This window comes from Anomalospiza imberbis, chromosome 12, assembly GCF_031753505.1.
Source record: "Anomalospiza imberbis isolate Cuckoo-Finch-1a 21T00152 chromosome 12, ASM3175350v1, whole genome shotgun sequence".
Taxonomy (NCBI): domain Eukaryota; kingdom Metazoa; phylum Chordata; class Aves; order Passeriformes; family Viduidae; genus Anomalospiza; species Anomalospiza imberbis.
Genome location: NC_089692.1, coordinates 11,230,106 through 11,247,996, shown reverse-complemented (window position 1 = coordinate 11,247,996; position 17,891 = coordinate 11,230,106). Strand labels below are relative to the sequence as shown.

The window sequence follows — 17,891 nt, the reverse complement described above, 5'->3', positions numbered from 1 at the left end:
TGACATCTGAATTTAGCACACTTTTCCCTGTCCTCAGAATAAAAAGATACCTAGGGAAAGCTTAGTTGGTAAATGACTGTTGACTTTGCCTTTTTTCTAAACTTTCTTATTAAGGACAGCTTACTAGGCAGAAAAAAAAAAAGCAACCCAAAAAAACATGTGAGATAAAACTATATGTAAAATTAAACAAACTAACTAGAAGACATTGAAAAACTTCATGTCAACGTGTAGTACTAGATTGCCTGCTGGATAGAAAAACAGCATAAATAACCACTGGATTGGAAAACTGTGGCATTGATAGTACTTGTCAAATGGACTGTGCAGCTGTGGGTACTCAGGGTGGGAAAAATCTCCCACAGTATCTGGTCTCATCCAAAACTCTTCTAGTAGTTTGCTGAAGTATAGTGTAAGTACCTCAAGGAATTGCAAGCATTATTGTATTCAAAATGACATTAATTTTAGGGGTGATTAGACAAGCTCCTGTTCTAGAGATGCCACTGTATTATTAGCCATTGGAGTTTGGATAGAAATCCTAGTGGGCCTGGTGCAGCTTGCCGTGTATGTAATCTGATGCTGTTTTTCTTCTGCTCTGTGAAGTCAGAATACATTGCCTCATGGGAACACCTGCGTGCTGTCCTTGCACACTGGGCTGTCCTGGTTCCCTAAACCTCTGCCCATGACTCTTTGTCAGTTCAGTTCTGACCCAAACAGGCATTTCACATGACTGTTCTCATCACTATTAAGGACTTTGAATTTTTGTTGTATTTTTCCACTTTAACTCTGCTTTGAAAACCTAGTCCTCCTCCTTGACATTTGCTACGGGACAAGGACCAGCTGCCATGCAGGAGGTACTTTTCACAAGCCTCTCATTTTTCACAACCTCTCTGCCTTTTGGTTAACACTGGGGTTTGTTGCTTTATCAGATAAAATAAATCTTCCAGAACCCATCTGTCTGTGTGCTAACACTGATTCTTTACTCTCTTTTCAGATATAGTCCATCATTTTGGGGAGTTATTTTGTCCATTCAGACTATTTCATCTATTTTCAGGAGTCTAACCTTCACAGAGTCCTTTTACAAGTTCTTTAGTACTTTTTTTTTTTTTTTTTGCATTAATCACAACCAAAGAAGTAGAAGAGTCTGTGTTACAGATAGTCCAAGATCATTCTCTCTCCAGTATCGCTAGAAACAATTTGGTGGACAAGCTGTTCTTCCTTTGCTCTCTCAGAATTGTGGTGTTATTTCCCCCTCTTATATTTCAGGGAAGTATAGTTTTTCCAGATTTTATCCTGGCCCTTTTTTATTCCTGCAGCTAGGCTGCTCTCTTTTGATAACACTGAAAAGAAAAATAGATCTCTGATAATTTTTTTTTTCTGTAGCTTTATTTCTTTCGATAAAAAAGTGAATCTTCATACCATATTTAACTCACAAGATTTATTCTTGGGAAACTTCTGAATTGCAAGATTTAAAAGTTTCTACCTAACTTATCATGGCCTTGTTTCTCATCTCTGGTATTTCTAGCTCTTCTTTTGTTGTGTGTAAGCAATAGTTGCTTGTTACTCCTTAGTAACACAACCCATGTACCTCCAGAATGATGTGGCTGGGTTAGTTTTGCCACAGCAGCTCATATTTTTGAATTTTTCTTGAGTTTTTTATAGGGCAATGACTATTGTGTTTAATATTCTCATGTACCCTTACTAGAGAATGCTCTGCTCTCTGTATGCTGTCCTGCTGACATCTCCTTGGAATCTTCCTTAATCAAATCACTATGACTTATGGCAACATAAGACTTTGGTTGTCCCCTGAACTTTTTCTGTAAGTTTTAAAATTTTTACTGTAAATTTTCTGAAGTTGTTATTTTTATACTTTTTTCACATCTTATCCTTCTCTCACTTCTAAATTCTGTATTTGTTGTAATTAGGCTCTGCCCAGCTCTGCAGAATTTTTAAATGAAAAAGTCATGTATGTTTGCACTGAACACGACACCGGGCTCAGTTCCTGTGAATTTACCATGTGCTCTACTGGTGAAATCACCATTGCCTGTCTAAATTAAGTTTTCTTATCAGTAGCTATTCTCTTAAAATGCATATCTAAATGTCCAAAACATATGCAATATGGTTTTATAGTATTTTACTCTAAAATCTCTATAGTACTCTTTAAAAATTGTCTGCCAGCCTACCCCTGTGGATTGCTCCCTGCAGCCCAGCTCCCCTTGCCCAGGACCAGGCTGTGAGAGAGGCCCTGAGAGGTCACTTCCATAGGACTGCCTGTGGAGACAGGTGAACCAAAAGGGCTGTGCTGTGTATTTTGCTGTGTGTTTCAGTGAGAAGCTGGTTCTGTCAGCTGAAAATCTTATGTACCATATCTTAAGGATACTTTCTCAGTACTGAGCTCTGGAGCAAAATGTAATCTGAATTTCTGTGGGAAAGGAGCAGGCTTAGATTTCTCCTTCTCTTCTCAGCAGCAAAGCTGCCTGGTCTGCTCTGCTGCTTGGGACCTGGTTAGATCCATTTTCTTAAGCATTTGGGAGGAACAGGGTGATTTTGTGTTCATGCCACCCAAACCTTAACTCCAGTTGTACAGTCTGATCTATTAGTTTCTTGCTTGCATGTTAGAGTTGACAAAGGGGGAAAAAAAAGAGTAAAACTCGTGGGTTGAGACAAAGACAGTTTAATGCTCTGCTCTGAAAGATACTATGGAAATTATCTGAGGTCTATACTTTAAAAGTCCCCTATTTTGTATTTACTGAGATCATGTACAAATAGTCACTACTTTCATTGCTGTCAGTGGCAAAATTCTTGTTATCTAGAGCTACAGAGCCAATCTAGAAAATAGCTGTCAAAAATAAATACACAGAGAACTTCAGCTGAGGAACAGAAGAGAGGTGTTTTTGCTTTCTCTAAAATCAGTTGAAATCTATTGTGTAATTATAATTAATTTTGATTTGTAATTGTAGTGGGCACGGGATTGGGACTAAAGGTCATAAAATGTGATCACTGCTGTGGTTTGTGAGACCTGTAATGAATCTTATTGTCAAAGTCATACAAGTCTTTATCTGTTCTTCTGCTGAAGACCTGTGCTGTGCAGGTGCCCACACCACGAGCCAGACGCAGTTCCCATCCCACAGCTGCTATCTGCACCCTCACTAACCTCTCATACACAGCTCTCATACACAAACAACCTGCATCATGTAAATCAGGAAAAAGCCTGGAAACTATTTTTCAGCAGCCATGATTCAGAGTTACCCTCTGAAAGCAGAAAAGGAGGAACAAATGGGCAGCATGGCAAGAGAAATGACATCAGTTCTGAGGGAAGGCACAGAGTGTGGTGAGTGCCTGCCTGGTGTGCAGGTCTCTGGGCACTCAGGTGTTGGAAGATCTCTGAAGCTTTTCAAGACTGTGACTAAACCAATGCTTAAGGATCTCCTGGTCTTTATCCATTCCCTGCCTTACCTGTCTGGGTGGCAGAACATCCCTCTGCACATGGCTCTGCTGGGGGATGGATGTGCTCTTGCAAGTACTCTCTGCAAATGCCATTTCTTCTTGTGGGAATTGCTTCAAAGGATGAACTCTCTCTGAAGATTTACTTTTAAAGCCTATCTGTTAACAAGACATGTTTAGTAAAAATGGTAAAGCAGAAGTATTTGGTTCTATTAATAAGGTCACTTGAATTAAATTCACTCAAATGTGAAGCTATCACAAGAGCAATGAATCTTTAAAGTCTTCTAAATAGGTCTTGAGCTCCATTTGCATGCATCTTTATGGAAAATATGGAGTTCCATGCAATTACAAGTCACATTATGGAAACTGTACCTGAAAACATGATATGTGAAAAGTGGCACTGGTTGCCATCTTCCGAAGCATCTGCAATTCTAATCCCATCCAGACAGCTTGGGTTCATGAAGACTAATTTTGTATTCAGTTGTATGAGTAAAGGCAACTTAATCGTATTTGCATTGAATTCATTCAAACACCCACAATCCTTGCTCTCGAAGGAAGAGCAGTACTGACTATTTGCAGGCTGAGATTTAGAAAACCCTTTCTTGAATCAAAGGCAGAGACACTCAAGTTGGAGCTACCCCGAGTACCACATGGGTAACCTCTTCTCACATTTCCTGTCTTGTTTTTTCTACATGCAAACAGCTTTGGCTGGAGTGATGTCCAAGAATGAATTACACATGAAAAACCCCTGGCATTCGAAGTGCAAATTTTATGCAGGCCTTTTTTTTTTTTTTTTTTTTTTTTTTTTTTTTTTTTTTTTTTCCTTTTTTTTCTGGAAACTCCCTCTTTAAATTTTAACCTTCATATCTGTTCTAGTTTTAGCTGGGATAAAGTTAATTTTCCTCTTAGCAACTGGTACAGGGCTGTGTTTTGGATTTAGAAGGAGAATAATTGTGGTAACATGGCGCTCTTTAGTCATTTATCTGCCTCTGTTTTGTATTTTTTTGTATTTTGGTGTTAGTTTTGGATGTTTTGTCAGTGATTCTATCTGGGCTATAGTTCAGATTAAGGACAGCCAAGCTTTCATTTAGCCACAAAACACAGATGATTTCCTGCCATTGCCATTTCCACTTTGGTGTGAGGAGATGCTGAAGCTCTTGTGCCTGCTGGAGTTGTAATGTTTCTACAGAAAAAAGTTGTTGGAGTCCAGGTATGAACGAGTTAATGTCAGCATTTGGTTCAGTGTTGTGAAACTATATATTATATATTGTATTTCCTTAGCCTTAAGTGGATTCTAGCATGGGATGAATTAGGTTGGCTAGATATTTTCTGCTGACTGTGATATCCCTGTTGAGCAGCTTTCCCAGTACGAATATATTTGGCCCTTCTTTTTTCCCCCCACAAGCTATATCCCTGTATAAAAACAGCTTTATCTCTAAAGAGCAAATAACACCCAGTGCTCATAACAGATGCCAAGAAATGTTTCTGTTTTGATTTTTGAAAATAAAAATTCAACTGTGTTCAATAAAATTCAGAAGCCGTTTTCCTCTGTGGAAATTAAAGGAATCCAAGGAAGTCTAGGAAGATAGCGACCTTCCTAATTAAAGCGGTAGCAACTGCAGGAATCCGGTTTTTACAACCACCTCTATCTCACTGTGCTGAGAACAAAGCAGTCCTCCATTAATATTTTATTTTCTCTTTTCTTCCACTATAACAATGCTCTGTGTTCTGTGAGAGCCCTGGAAAGACATGCAGAGCTATGTTAATTATGGCTTAAATAATTGACACTCTGATTGTGTTGTACTTTGTGAATTGTATGTGGCGTGTCACTGGTTCTACATATAATTACATCTATTCACTGCCATCATTTTTCCCACTTACATCACAGTATACAGTAGTCTACATGGCAAAATCGTGAGCAGTAGCTAATAATGTCTTCACCAAATGACCTTTGTTTTTAAACACATGGAGTGTGTGAGCAGTGGAGGTCTGATTGCCATCAGAGCTAACACAGGCATCCAGGAAGATCTATTATGAAACAGTGAATGTCAGGGGAGTTGGGGGTCTGCAGCAGAAGCACACTCAGGGTCTAAGGAGTAGGTATTAAGAACTTTCCAGTGTGGTGTGGTGGTAATTCCTTAATTAACATTGCATCCAGATTTTCAGCTTCTGGGAGCCCAGAAATTCATTATTTGTTGTTTTATAGATGTGTGCATTATCTACTAGCATTATTAAGTACATCCAGCTATAGTACATACAGTACCCTGCAACAACATAAGCAAGCTTTCAAGACTCATCTTCAGGTGTTGACTGAGTCTTTCTGAAAGCCTGAGTTTATGTACATGTTGGGAGAGTGAGTAACCAGATTCTTCTTGGAGTACCTCATTAGTCGACATGACTGCTACACAGCCACTTCCACTTCAGTGTTTGTGCAGTCAGCAGCTAACTTGAAAATTAAAGCTTATCTCTTACAATGCAGCCTTAAGTGAATTAAAAAAAAAAACATTTACAGCTTTTTCAAAAACCTGCATCATCAAGGGGTATTGCAGAGTTTATGCCTTTGTTTGGAAATAGAGTAACTCCCTGCTAAAATTAACCCAGTTTGGAAATTGTTTCCGTCTGCTTTGCATGTTTGTCCTCCTGCTTTCAAATAACCCTCTGCCCAACTGGAATTGATAAGGGAGAGGGATTAGTGTTAGAAAGGCTACAAGCACAAGTTATCCTCAGACAACCTGGGAGGTTTGCACCCATGACCACTTTGGAACAATTGCTCCATCCATGTCCTTGCCAGAATAAGTGAGTGGCTTTCACCACAGTGAAGGTGGGGAGATAGACCACTTCAGGTTTACTGTGGAATAAGGATATGTAAAAGAAGGTACTGCAGGGTAGCAGGTTCACTTTTAAATCCACACCTTCTTATGTTGTAATTGCTTGTCTAAGGAACCAAACCTTTAATGTTTTTATGATTCATATCCTAGTAATGATTAATTGAAATGATAATGTAGAGAGGATCCATAGAAACAGATTTGAGATCAGCAGTGGCTTTCAGGGTCTTTGACAATGAGTCAGTTACTGTGAAAAGCTGGAAGACTAACACTCTTGGTATCACACATAAACCTTCAAAAAAGTAGGGTACTATTGGGTGCTTCTAACAAAATATTTTCTTTTTTTTTTAAATAAAAAAAAATTAAAAACACTGGAGTTTGTGTCCCATGAACATAATGGTGAAATCCTGAAATTACTGCAGGATGAAAATATTCATACTAGAAATAGACATTATTGTTGGGGTTTTTGTGTATGTGGTTTGGGTTTTTTTTTTTTTTTTTTTTTTTTTTTTTTTTTTTTTTTTAAGGGATCCAATATTCCTTCTTCCTTCTCCAGCCTGGAAAATTATTCAAAATGTAGAAATACTAGGAATGCAACCATTTATATAAAGCAACATGTTGAATGCTACTGGGCTTAAAAAGCAAGTTTTCTGTGACAGAGAATACTGGAAGCAGCAAACTAAAAGTCCTGTGGAAGGTGGATCTCTATGATATCAACCTAGATATGTGATGTATCCTAGAAACCTGGAAAGCTTATGAATGAGAGAAGTGGAAAAGTATTCTCAAGAAATGGGGAAAAAACCCCATTCTCTGGAAATGCCAGCTGGGATTTTTGAAGTATTTAGCAATTGTCTGTGTCTGTCCCAGCTTGGAAAGCTGTCCCAGTTTAGGACATCATTTGAACATGTGGTTCTATGCTGCTGATGGAGCAGAAGTGTTACATGAAGCTGAGCATCCCACATATGGATGGGCTTAGGAATGTGCGGAAATGCTTTGTCTGAATTAAGGACCCTGTTTAGAGGCTTCCATGCATTGGCAGAGGTTGAAAAGGTTTATCTTGAAAATAAGGAATGTAGCTTGTTGCACTGATTTTGTGTGAGTGTGTGTGTTCTAAAAGTAATGTTGGTCACAAGAGAAATTGTAGAATATAAAAAAAGCACATATACAAAATACTGTCCTCATTTTTCTATGCTGCAACAGAGTTCAGGAGCTTTTCTCTGAAAATTCTTTATGTACATGTAGTTTTACAGTTAGGAAAGTAACAAATGCTTTTCATCAAGATGGACAATTGTGTGCAGGCAGGACAGACATGATACTAGATTGAAAGTGCAAAGGATTTTTTTGTCTTCCAGAAGTTTAGTACACATGGTTAAAAATTTTAGAAAAAGAATTTGGTAGAGCTTTCTCATATCAAAAATCAATGTAAAACTGCACTGTCAATTGAAAAAACTATCTTGCTTGCATATCAGGGATAAGTATAAGTCTTGTTTTTATCTTATTTTCCTTTATTCCTCAGTGTCATTACCAAAACAAGTATTTCAGTGCATTAGAAAATGTAATTTGAGTCAACTGATACCTCAATCGGTTCTGAGATATATGTAATTTCCTGTGATGTTGAACAGAGAGAATTGATTTCAAATGTATATTTTTGGATTAAGGTGAAGGGATCAAGTAGGAACGTAGCTCTTATGTCTGATGATTGAATTTGACCTGCCATATGAGCAGAGCAGAATCCTAAAGGATGATATCTGTGGCATATAAATGCCATGTCTATATATTAATTTTGTGCCTAAAAGGAGAGCTGGGTAGGAAAGTGGTGAATCAGTAACAGAGTATTTGTGACACACAGAAAGGCATCTCAGCAGTTTCTCTATGTGTGTTCCTGTACTTAAGGATAATAATTCCTAGTTACCCGATCCAAGTACAGAACATGGAAGAAACAAGAAACTTCTCATCACTGACTACTCGAGTCCTGGAAACTCCCTATATGGATTTTGTGGAGCAGAGCCTGTGTTTGAGACCTAAATGTAAGCCAGTGTAACTCATGCTCTGGGCTGGGCTTTGCTGTGCAGTGGAGTTTGAAGGCCACTGCAAAATTTTCTTTAAGGTGAATTCAAATGACAAATCCAAGTCATGATTTGTCTTTTAAATCATGACTTAAAAGACAAGTCATGGGTACATGATTTTTCTTTTAAATCTGTTTTCCCCAGGAAATTATATAAATTTTTGTCTGTATGTTTTCAATGAATAATTTTTGAACCACTCTGCTGTAGTTCAAAAAAAAAAAAAAAAACCACAGAAAAGCAAAGACTGTAATATTATGACTATTTCATGAAAAGAAGTGGCCCAGCAGGTCCTACCAATGCCTTTGATCCAGAAAGGTAACAGTGAAAGTGCACCTTTCCTTGGCAAAAGAGTTTTTGCAGAAAAAAAACGACGGAAATGAGAGGTGCTGTGGAAGTCAGTTTACAAAATAATTCCATAAACAGCAAAATCTGTTTCCTGAAAATTTTGAACTTGTTGGGCAAAAACATAGCTCTATGAGGTACCATTCTGTAGGACCTTAGAAAGTTATCTGTGGTGTTTCATAGATATTTCTGAATTCAAATTGTACTTGAAAGTAGTTCAAAGCTGGTAGACTGGACGCATGGGCATGTACTTTTTTACCACTAGTGTGCATCTGTAGTTATGTTTGCATTTTTTTCTTATATTGTAGTGTTCATATATTTTACATATTTCACATAGAAATGAACATTTTTTTTATTTGCTGCCCATTTGAAGTGTCTAAATGTATTATAAATATTGTTCATCTGGATACAATATTCTTGGTTTTTAGGGCAACAAATGCCCCTTTCTTCTTTCTACTCTTCTTTCACAGCCTAGATAACACCAGTCATGATTCAGAAAGTATATGAGCAGCAAAGTACTCTCCAGATTATCAGTCAATCACAAATGTTCTTTGATGTGTCTTTAGTACTCAGTATTTTCAGAAGAGACCAATGATATAGTGATACCCCAGGCAGTGGATACTTGAAAGAAGTGTGGTCTTTATTTAGTGCATAATCTTCATTCTGTGAACATCAGGCTTATATCAAGGGTAGGTCTTTGGGTTGCAGAATTAATGTAACTGAATAGTTGCTTTTAAAAATTTTAGAATGTGTCCATAACCTGACTATGGAAATAGTAATTTTATTTATAATCTACAATTCACTGCACATGTTTCACTCTCATATGTTGATATGAACTAATACCTGAAAGCAAATGCTCCTTACACATATTTCTTTACAGTTGCAATCAGAGGAACACCAAATTTCCTGAGTTTAGCTTTCCCCTCCTTTAAAAGGACTAAGTTTTATTAAAGTTCAAATGAGTAACTAATGAGCTCGCATTTGCTAAAGTCTTAAATTGAAAGCCTTCTAGATCAGCTTGGTATCCTTGCAAGTCCTGAAGATGTTTCTCTCTGTTCACTCAAATGTATTTTTCAGCATTTATTGTGAACATGCAAACATTTTCTAGTTATATTGTTTTAATGGAGAAGCAGCCGTGAGTGATGTAATTCTACATGGTCATTTTCCTTTTCTATACAGCTGTTGCAAAATTAAAAAGCTGTAAAGTTACAAATGGCTTCATATGAAGCAATACACAGCATGGAATTTCCTGCCAGTGGTTAAAATAATACAATTACTTTTAACAGATGAAAACAGTTAAGCAGGTCCCTGTTTAAAAAAACGAAAAAGCCTTTCTTCTGAAAGTATCCCTTTAAAACATTTACTTGAAAATAAGTAAAAAACAATTATGGCATGGAATACTTTTACTCTTTTGGGGTTTTGGCATACAACACAGATCAAGAAGAATAACCACAGTGACAGGTAAGAAATCTGTAAAAGAAAAGCTTTATTTGAGCACAATTCACCAGACGTACATCTTAGTTTTGTCTTGTCTCCATCTGCAGAGTAAACCAGCCATATGCTTAGAGACATCATTGTCTTTTCTCTTTTTTTTTTTTTTAATCCCCTGCACCAAAAAGGAAAAGTCATTAGATTTGACAAGACTGGTACATTTTGTAGTAATTACAAGGGGGCACAAAACAAAACCAGACCAGTTTCATAATGTCCGTGATTGTCCTAATGCACCGAAGAATGTTTTTTACATTCTGTTAGGGGGAAACTGATTAATTGGTTCTTTGTAACTCCAAATTGAAATCACAGTGTAACCTGGTGGCACTCAGCACAGGAAGCCTTTGGGGATGCCAAAGTTTGGACATGAGTCTGGGACATAGAGGAGTCCCAGAACTATTGTGTTCAGCGAGCTGTGAAAAGTCATTCAGAAGAGAAACACTCAGCATCCTTTATTTATTTGCATTGAAATATTTATCTGTGATGTGAGGCATTCATAATAGATTGTCAATCTCTTGTGCCTTGTGATGAATCTGGGTGTCTTGCATTGAATTCTAAGTATTTTCTTCTGTGAATAATTTCTTAATTGTCACATTTCCAACCTATGAATACAACCTGACCTTTGGATCCAAATTATCACCTTTTTTTCTTTCTCTAGTAAGGAAATCAAACCTTTAACTTTCTGCTAAAAAAAGAAAAAAACTAAAAACCAAAACCAGAAAAAACAACCAAAAAAACCTCCTCACCTGCCTAAATTATTAATTTTTACACTTAGATATTAAAACTCAATCAGCCTGAAAATTCATGTCTTGCTGCTCTTTCTTGATAATTGAAGGAAATTATTTATGTAGCATAGATTAATATTATTCCATGTTCCACCTGACATTCCAGATTAAAGTATGACTTTGAAATAGAAGTGGGTTGGGACTGAAATACCTTATGTAACCACTCTAGTACTTAGAAAGCAATGTGTTAGGTTCTTAGTACCAAAGCTCACAAAGGAAGGAAATTTTTACTTCTGTCCTGTATCCTGGGTGGAACAGATAGTGAAACAGAGCTTGGGAGATAAATTAGAAAAAAAAGAAGAAAGGCATGATAGAAATAACAGAGTGCATCTTCAGTCCTTGGCACTGACTTTCAGGGAGGTGGATGTCACAGAAGCTGTGGTTTTGGTAGAAAGACAGGAAAGTCTCTTCTGAAGCTGCATCTAACACCATCGTAGGCTCCTTTGAGCTGTGCACGGATTCAGAGAAGGGTCTGTGTTTTTTCACTGTTCTGGGACAAGCAAACACACAAATAACATCTAGAGTAACACTTGGCATTTCTGGCATAACTCTGGGCCATTTTCTATAGAGTAGGAAGCTGTGCTGACCCACCAGCATAAAAAAGTTTAGTCTGAGTTTTTTGAGTGAGCTTCTCTTAGCCTTCTCTATCTTCCTTTGTCTTCCTTTCACCTGTGATTGAAAAAGGATCTTGGAGGCAAGAGAAAAGGCAGCAGTTTAAAGGAGGTTGAACAGTGCTAACCCAGAACACAAAGGGTGGAGGTGTATCTGCTCACTGCTGGCATGCAGCCATCGTGGTTATCAGCTTAATAGCATAACTTAACAGGAAGAATTACACTCGTGACCTTCTGCTCCAACAGCACAAGCTTCTATCACTTGAGCTAAAGGAGAATCTCCATTAGTAGTTGCTCATTGTCACAGGGCACATATCCCTCTCTTGGGCCAACCACTTATAAAGACAAGATATCATAAACACTTGAACAGCTCTGATTTTGTCCAGTAGAGGGAAGTGGATAGACGCAAACACTAACTCAATATGTTAGGGAGAGATATCATCAACATATTAACCACATCATGCATGATTGGCAAAAGGCGGAACGATTGCAGAACCTCGCGTTTCTCACCACTGCCAAAATCTTGGTATTGACTAAGGATCATTTCCACTAGAATTGCTGTGTCTTGCATTGTCACTGTTTTTTGAATTACAGAGCTGCCAGAAAAGAGTAATCTGGATCACAAACCAATTTAACTTGTTGATGAAAATAGCATGTTACTGGGTTATGAACAGCACTCATTAAGTTCAATTTTTCAAATTAGGCTCTTGAGGGAAGAAGACTGTTGAAAAATACCTTTAAGAGAGAGCTGGCAATAATTGTATTTCAAAAATAGATGCCTTTTTCCTTGGGAATAGGAATGGAATAGTAAATTGGGTACTGCCACAGAACTCCTCCAAAGTGAGAACTCCAAAGCATTTGGATGCTGGATTTCCATTTTAGTGTCAATCAGTATTTCTTGGGTAACATGATAAAAGCAAAATATTTCAGAACTAGCTTTCTTCTAGACCCCTATTTACTTGCTTACAGTAGCCCAGTGGCTGTTCCCTGGGGAGAAAGACAGTTACTGAATTTAGAATTGCTCCTTTTCAGTTTAGCTGCGCAGGTACTACCTCTCCAGTAGGGAAAAAAAAAAGTGTTTGCCTGTTTTGGAGTAGTGCTTGGATTATGAGCCTTTTTTTTTTTTTTTTTTTTTTAAGAGGGCCTTAAAGGCAAAGATGTACCACTCAGCAGTGATAATCACACTGCTGTACCATGGAAACGTGACCAACTGTATCAAGTATTCCTAAGCCTATGACAGGCAATCATCAGCCCAGTCTTTCTTTGGAACTGCTTGAAGCAGTCTTCTTCTTTTTTAATGCTGAATGATTCTCCAAAAAGTCTACCAGCTCCTTTCCTCTCCACTGGATTAGTTGGAGTGTCCAAATTTTAAAGGATGCCAACTGGCTTGCAACCAGCCATTTATAGAGCAGCTCCTGTTCCAGAGGCATTTTTCCCCCAACAACTTTGGCTGTTTCTCATCCTCATTCCTTTCTGTACAGAACTCTGAAGTCCCTGTAGAGGTTTCATAACATCCTGAAGCCTTCATCAAATGGTAAATTGGTATTCTGTTAGGCTGTCAAGAAGGATTAGAAGGAAGGATCTATTCTTCTTCTTATTCTCATTCTTTAATGACAAGTTACATTGCCAGGCTGTCCACTAAATCACATTAGGCAAGGTCTAATTTCCTTCTTCATACCAAAATAGAGAGGAACCAGAAACAAAAAAAAAAATCTCCCACTTAGGACATGTGTTGAGAATTCAGGGAATTCTTGTGCTACTGCAATTCTGTTTTACAAGTTAGCATTTTATTAGCATGAAAATGTTTATTGTCCCCTGACTGCTTTTCTCTTTTCTTTTGTAAATATATATACACCCATTTTAAGTATTTGTGAAGCTTTAAAACAATCTGCATTGGTGAATTTCATCAAAAGGATGAAGAGTTAATGCCTTGACATGTATTTTCACCGAGACATTTTCAACTGTGAGAGTTTCACATTCTTTGTCAGGAATCATCCCTTTCATCCTCACAAAAGGAGTTTGTGTTTTGCTGGAACCTGAAGATTCTGTGTTTACCAGCACTGCTTTCACCATTACACACATGTGATCTCCCATTGCAGTCAGTATCAGTGTTTGTGGGTGTAAACATGAAGACATACTCGCTGAGAAGGAGTCTAGAGAATGAAGGAATGTGTGTTGTAATGGTAGAAACCATTCTAAATTTAGTGCTGTTGGAGTGTGGACTACTTCCCCATGTCTAGGAGCATGACTGGCCTTCAAAGGAGAAAGGGGGAGATGCCTTGAAAAGAGGGAGAGGAAGGAAAAATAGAATATCCATAACTAACTTGATTCACCCCCAAAATACACTTTCTGTGCCTCTTGCTCCCACGTTTGGAGTGCTGGCAAAACATCATGGTTAGTGCAGCTCTCTGTATTTTTCCATCCTAGTGATATATGAAGTGATGGGACAGATTAGGTTAATTGCAAGAATATGAGTGGGAAATGTACCCGGTGGGCAGTGGATGCTGCACTAACCAAACACAGAGCTGGGAGAGTTCAATGGGTGTTAATGCTGTGCTGCATCCTGCAAGACCAGAATGAACGCCACACATTTCCGAGCATAAGAAATTCTGCATAAATAGGACATTCAATTATTTATGAATAGACTGCAAGTCAGTGATTAATTAGCATTTTAAATATGGTTGATTAACACATTAACCCTATTTTATGAAAACTCTTTTAAAAGATACATATTACATGTGCTTCCATTTGATTTTCACATTTCTGATGTCTTTCATCTGTTAGATTACTGTGTCCTATAAGACTTTCTAGAACGTTTAATTATTTACTTTACAAATGCAGGATTTTATAATGATATTTGTAAAGAAAAAGCTAGGATAATGAATATACAATACAGTATTAGCAGCTTCCCCAACTGTTGACAGGAGGTTAGGGGGGTATGGGTGGAGGAAGAAAGAAATCAAAACAAGATAATAATGTTGCATTAGATGTATACAAGTGAATATGCAATAAGCATTGGGAATAGTGTACAAAAGCAATAACATAATTTACCATTCCGTATGAAAGAACTAGCTGAGGTGCTTTTGTCTGTATTGAAGGTAACATTTGGAGGCTTCCACTGGAAAGCACAGTATAACCTAGAAATGGTTTGCATTATCAGTTAAAGAAGAAAACGCTTACTTTTTTAATAATCAGTTATTTATTTCTATTATTAATTATTCATCTATCTCTCAGCGATCAGTAGCAGACAAGCTGCTACCCTACCAGGGGCTGGGATTTACCTGCCAGACCTAACAATGAAGAGAAGAGAAGAGGGGAAAGCCCCACCCCACCCGCCTCCCCCCCCCACCCCGTCAGTAGCTCAGTTCATTTTGAACTGTTTGTTCCTTTGTAGGCTGATTAAGTTCTAGAGTTGACTAATAGCCTAGGATACCTCATTCCTGTATATTCAGATGGCAATCCACAGACTGTTCTTGTGTAATGAAGTGAAATTATGCTGGGAGTGAAACTGTCACAGCTGACCTTTTTTCTGGGGTCTTGTCTGATGACATACAGAAGGAAGAGGACCCTGAGCCTTCAGAGCACTCAGCATCTCAGGAGGGTCCATGTTTAAAGTACACACCTGCTCCTCTGCAGTAAATAGTCAATATTCTTACATGAAGGCATATGCTTGAATATTTTGTATAATTGGCTCTGTCCCCATTTCTGCAAAAAAATATTGAAATTGGTGGTGTTGGAGTTGACTATTTCCCCCCTACATTGTTACGGACAAAAAGCCCTACAGAGCATTCCTGTGCTTGGAGTTTTCCAAAGTTAAGGCGTGTGTGAAAACATGGGGTACATGATACTGAAAATTGGTCAACTTGCTCTTCACCTGAAAAATGACTTATTAGCAGGGATATCATCAAGGTCCAATGTATGTTTATGGACCAAAATCACTGAAAAAGGGCATAATGGGCAATTCTTACTTAATCAGTGAGTTTATTTGTGCAAGTGAGGAGCACATTGTCTACAGTATGCTTTTGTATGCTGTATAGATAGGCAAGATAACTGCTAATGTCATTAGCCTGCTGCTCAGGTCTTCTCCAGAAATTCTTCCTTTTCAGTAATGTTATTTTGCCATCAAAACTATCCCTTGTTTCACAGTGTTGTGTTTCCTCTCTGAAAAAAAAAAATCAAACAAACAAACAAATTAAAACCACAGCTATTTAAATTTTTTATTTGTTTAATTCTGCTTTTTGGCCTCAAAGTATAGGGTAAACTATTCCTTTTTTTGATGATAAGATAATAAAAAAAATGGCCGCAGCCATGTTACAGTGAAGATCCATATCTTTTAAAGGTGGGCATTGGGAGTATCTGGACGAGTTGCATGCTTCATTGTATTAATGCACCATGTTCAAAGGTATGTGATTACCACGCATAAGGAGGCTCGTGGAGCAAGCTCAGTGAAGTCATTATGATGATATCATTGCTGGTGGCCATTACTCTACATTACTAGTGGCCATTACTGTAATCTAAATGGACATTGGGAGGAGATTATGGTGAAAGGTGCTAATGGCTTGCACATTAGAGGTCCTTAACATATAAGCACCCAGGATGAAAGTCTATGTACAAAGAGTTAAATAAATTGTGCAGCATCTTCCCCCGGGGAGTCATTAAAGGAATTATACAAGTTTAAGTACTCTTCTTTATCTGGGCTATTAGACCTTTCCAACTAGAGGGTCTAAAGGAAAGAGCTCCTGAGTAGTGGTTTTCCCAGGTGTAAAATCAAGCCGGTGGGCTGGGGTTGAAGGGTGGTGGGTGAGAGTGGAAGACAATCTATAGTTTAAGCAGGTAAATCTGTCAGATTTCCTTAGTGCTGGAGAAAAAATTGCTAAGTGTGTGCAGTTTTCATGTTCATAGGAAGAAGGTGTGCATCTTTTAGGGCTTTATTTTGGAATACAGTCAAATTATCCACCTCTTCCTCAGCTGGAAGAGGTGGATAATACAGGTTTGCTATATTACTGCAATATTTTGTTCCAATGTCTCTTTTTCTTAAATATATATATATATAGATATAGTATATCTAGTATATCTATATAATAGATATGTATATCTATTATATAGATATAATAGATATATATACATCTAGTAGAGTAGCAACATGTAGAGTGCAAGTATTCTCGTAATGTGAATATCTGTTGTCACAAAGATTTTCCAATACTATTAATGTATAGAATATTAGGCATTGCCAAAATCCTATGGCTTTTACTCGCTGTCTTGAATAAATAATGGGAGACAGGAATAAGCAGAAAAGGGAAATAAATTCTTCCTCTCAGCAGAGGTTCCCGTTGCAGAGATGTATATTTTCTTCCTCCAGTATGCCTCCAGAGCTGATAGTGAAAGGAATTCAGAAACCTCAGGTAGAGCACAAGGCAGCAACCCAGGTCTGCTCTGGGAAGGATTCCTGTTTTTTACAACTCTCTGTAGTTGGAGTTTATTTTCAGGTCTTTGCATTCATGGCCAAGCAAAATATATGCAAAACTATGGCATGTCTGACAGGATCTAAACCTAAAGTATACCAAGAGAAAGGGATTTTCTATCAATGAGCCTAACTTGACTTATCTGATTTGAGGTATGTGGCTGAGTCAAATTTATTTGCAGAAAATTTCACAAGACTTCATGTTTGTACAAAACCTTTCTACCAAGAAGAAGATGAATCATTGCTAAATATAAGCCATTATAGCCAAAATAGAAACCAAAGAGTGTAAGGTAGTAGAGTGGTAAAACACTGTATTTAGGGATAAGAGATTCAGTTCAGGGTAATTCTGGATGAAACTTGAGGTACAGTTGAATTTGAAAACCTTCAGGTTCCTATGATAAATCTGCAGGAATTCTGGTCCCGAGTCCTCTGTACAAGTCTTGGGGGATGTAGTCAGAGAATGACCAGCTCCACTCTCCCCAAGGGTAATGGGTTTCCCTCCCAATGTAGGATGAGCCCACCAGTTTGTTTACACTAAGTCTTGTGCTGAGCTGAAGGCACTGTGTTATTGAAGCGCACACATTGGCCCAGAAAGTTTTATCTTACAGTTTAGGTATAAACTTAAATGCTTTAATGCAATTTTAATTAAGGCATGGATTAGAGAGGAAGAGGACCGTATAGGAATATTTCCACAGAAGTTTTATTGAGCGTGCACAGTAGCAAAAGAGAAACAATCTGGGTTTTGTCCCACAATGCTTTAGTCTTCAAAGGCTGCAAATCCTCTAATTAATTGGCAGGTAGAAAATAGGCTGTACAGAAGTTAATTCACTGGGGGCTACAATTGCTGTGGCTGTGCCCTCAGTGCCTGTTACAGT

General features: G+C 37.9%; 2 long non-coding RNA genes across 5 annotated transcripts in view; both read left to right on the top strand.

Annotated features, from left to right (window-relative positions):
• LOC137481199 (uncharacterized) overlaps positions 1 to 17,891 on the top strand; it is a 260,106-nt gene that overhangs the window by 83,551 nt on the left and 158,664 nt on the right. The window lies entirely within an intron of this gene.
• On the top strand, positions 660 to 6,640 carry LOC137481194 (uncharacterized). 2 transcript variants are annotated; one of them, XR_011003389.1, is made up of 4 exons: positions 660 to 848; positions 1,700 to 1,813; positions 2,149 to 2,277; positions 4,503 to 6,640. It is a non-coding gene; the product is annotated as an uncharacterized lncRNA (long non-coding RNA). The 2 variants fall into 2 exon arrangements; XR_011003390.1 differs by lacking the exon at positions 1,700 to 1,813.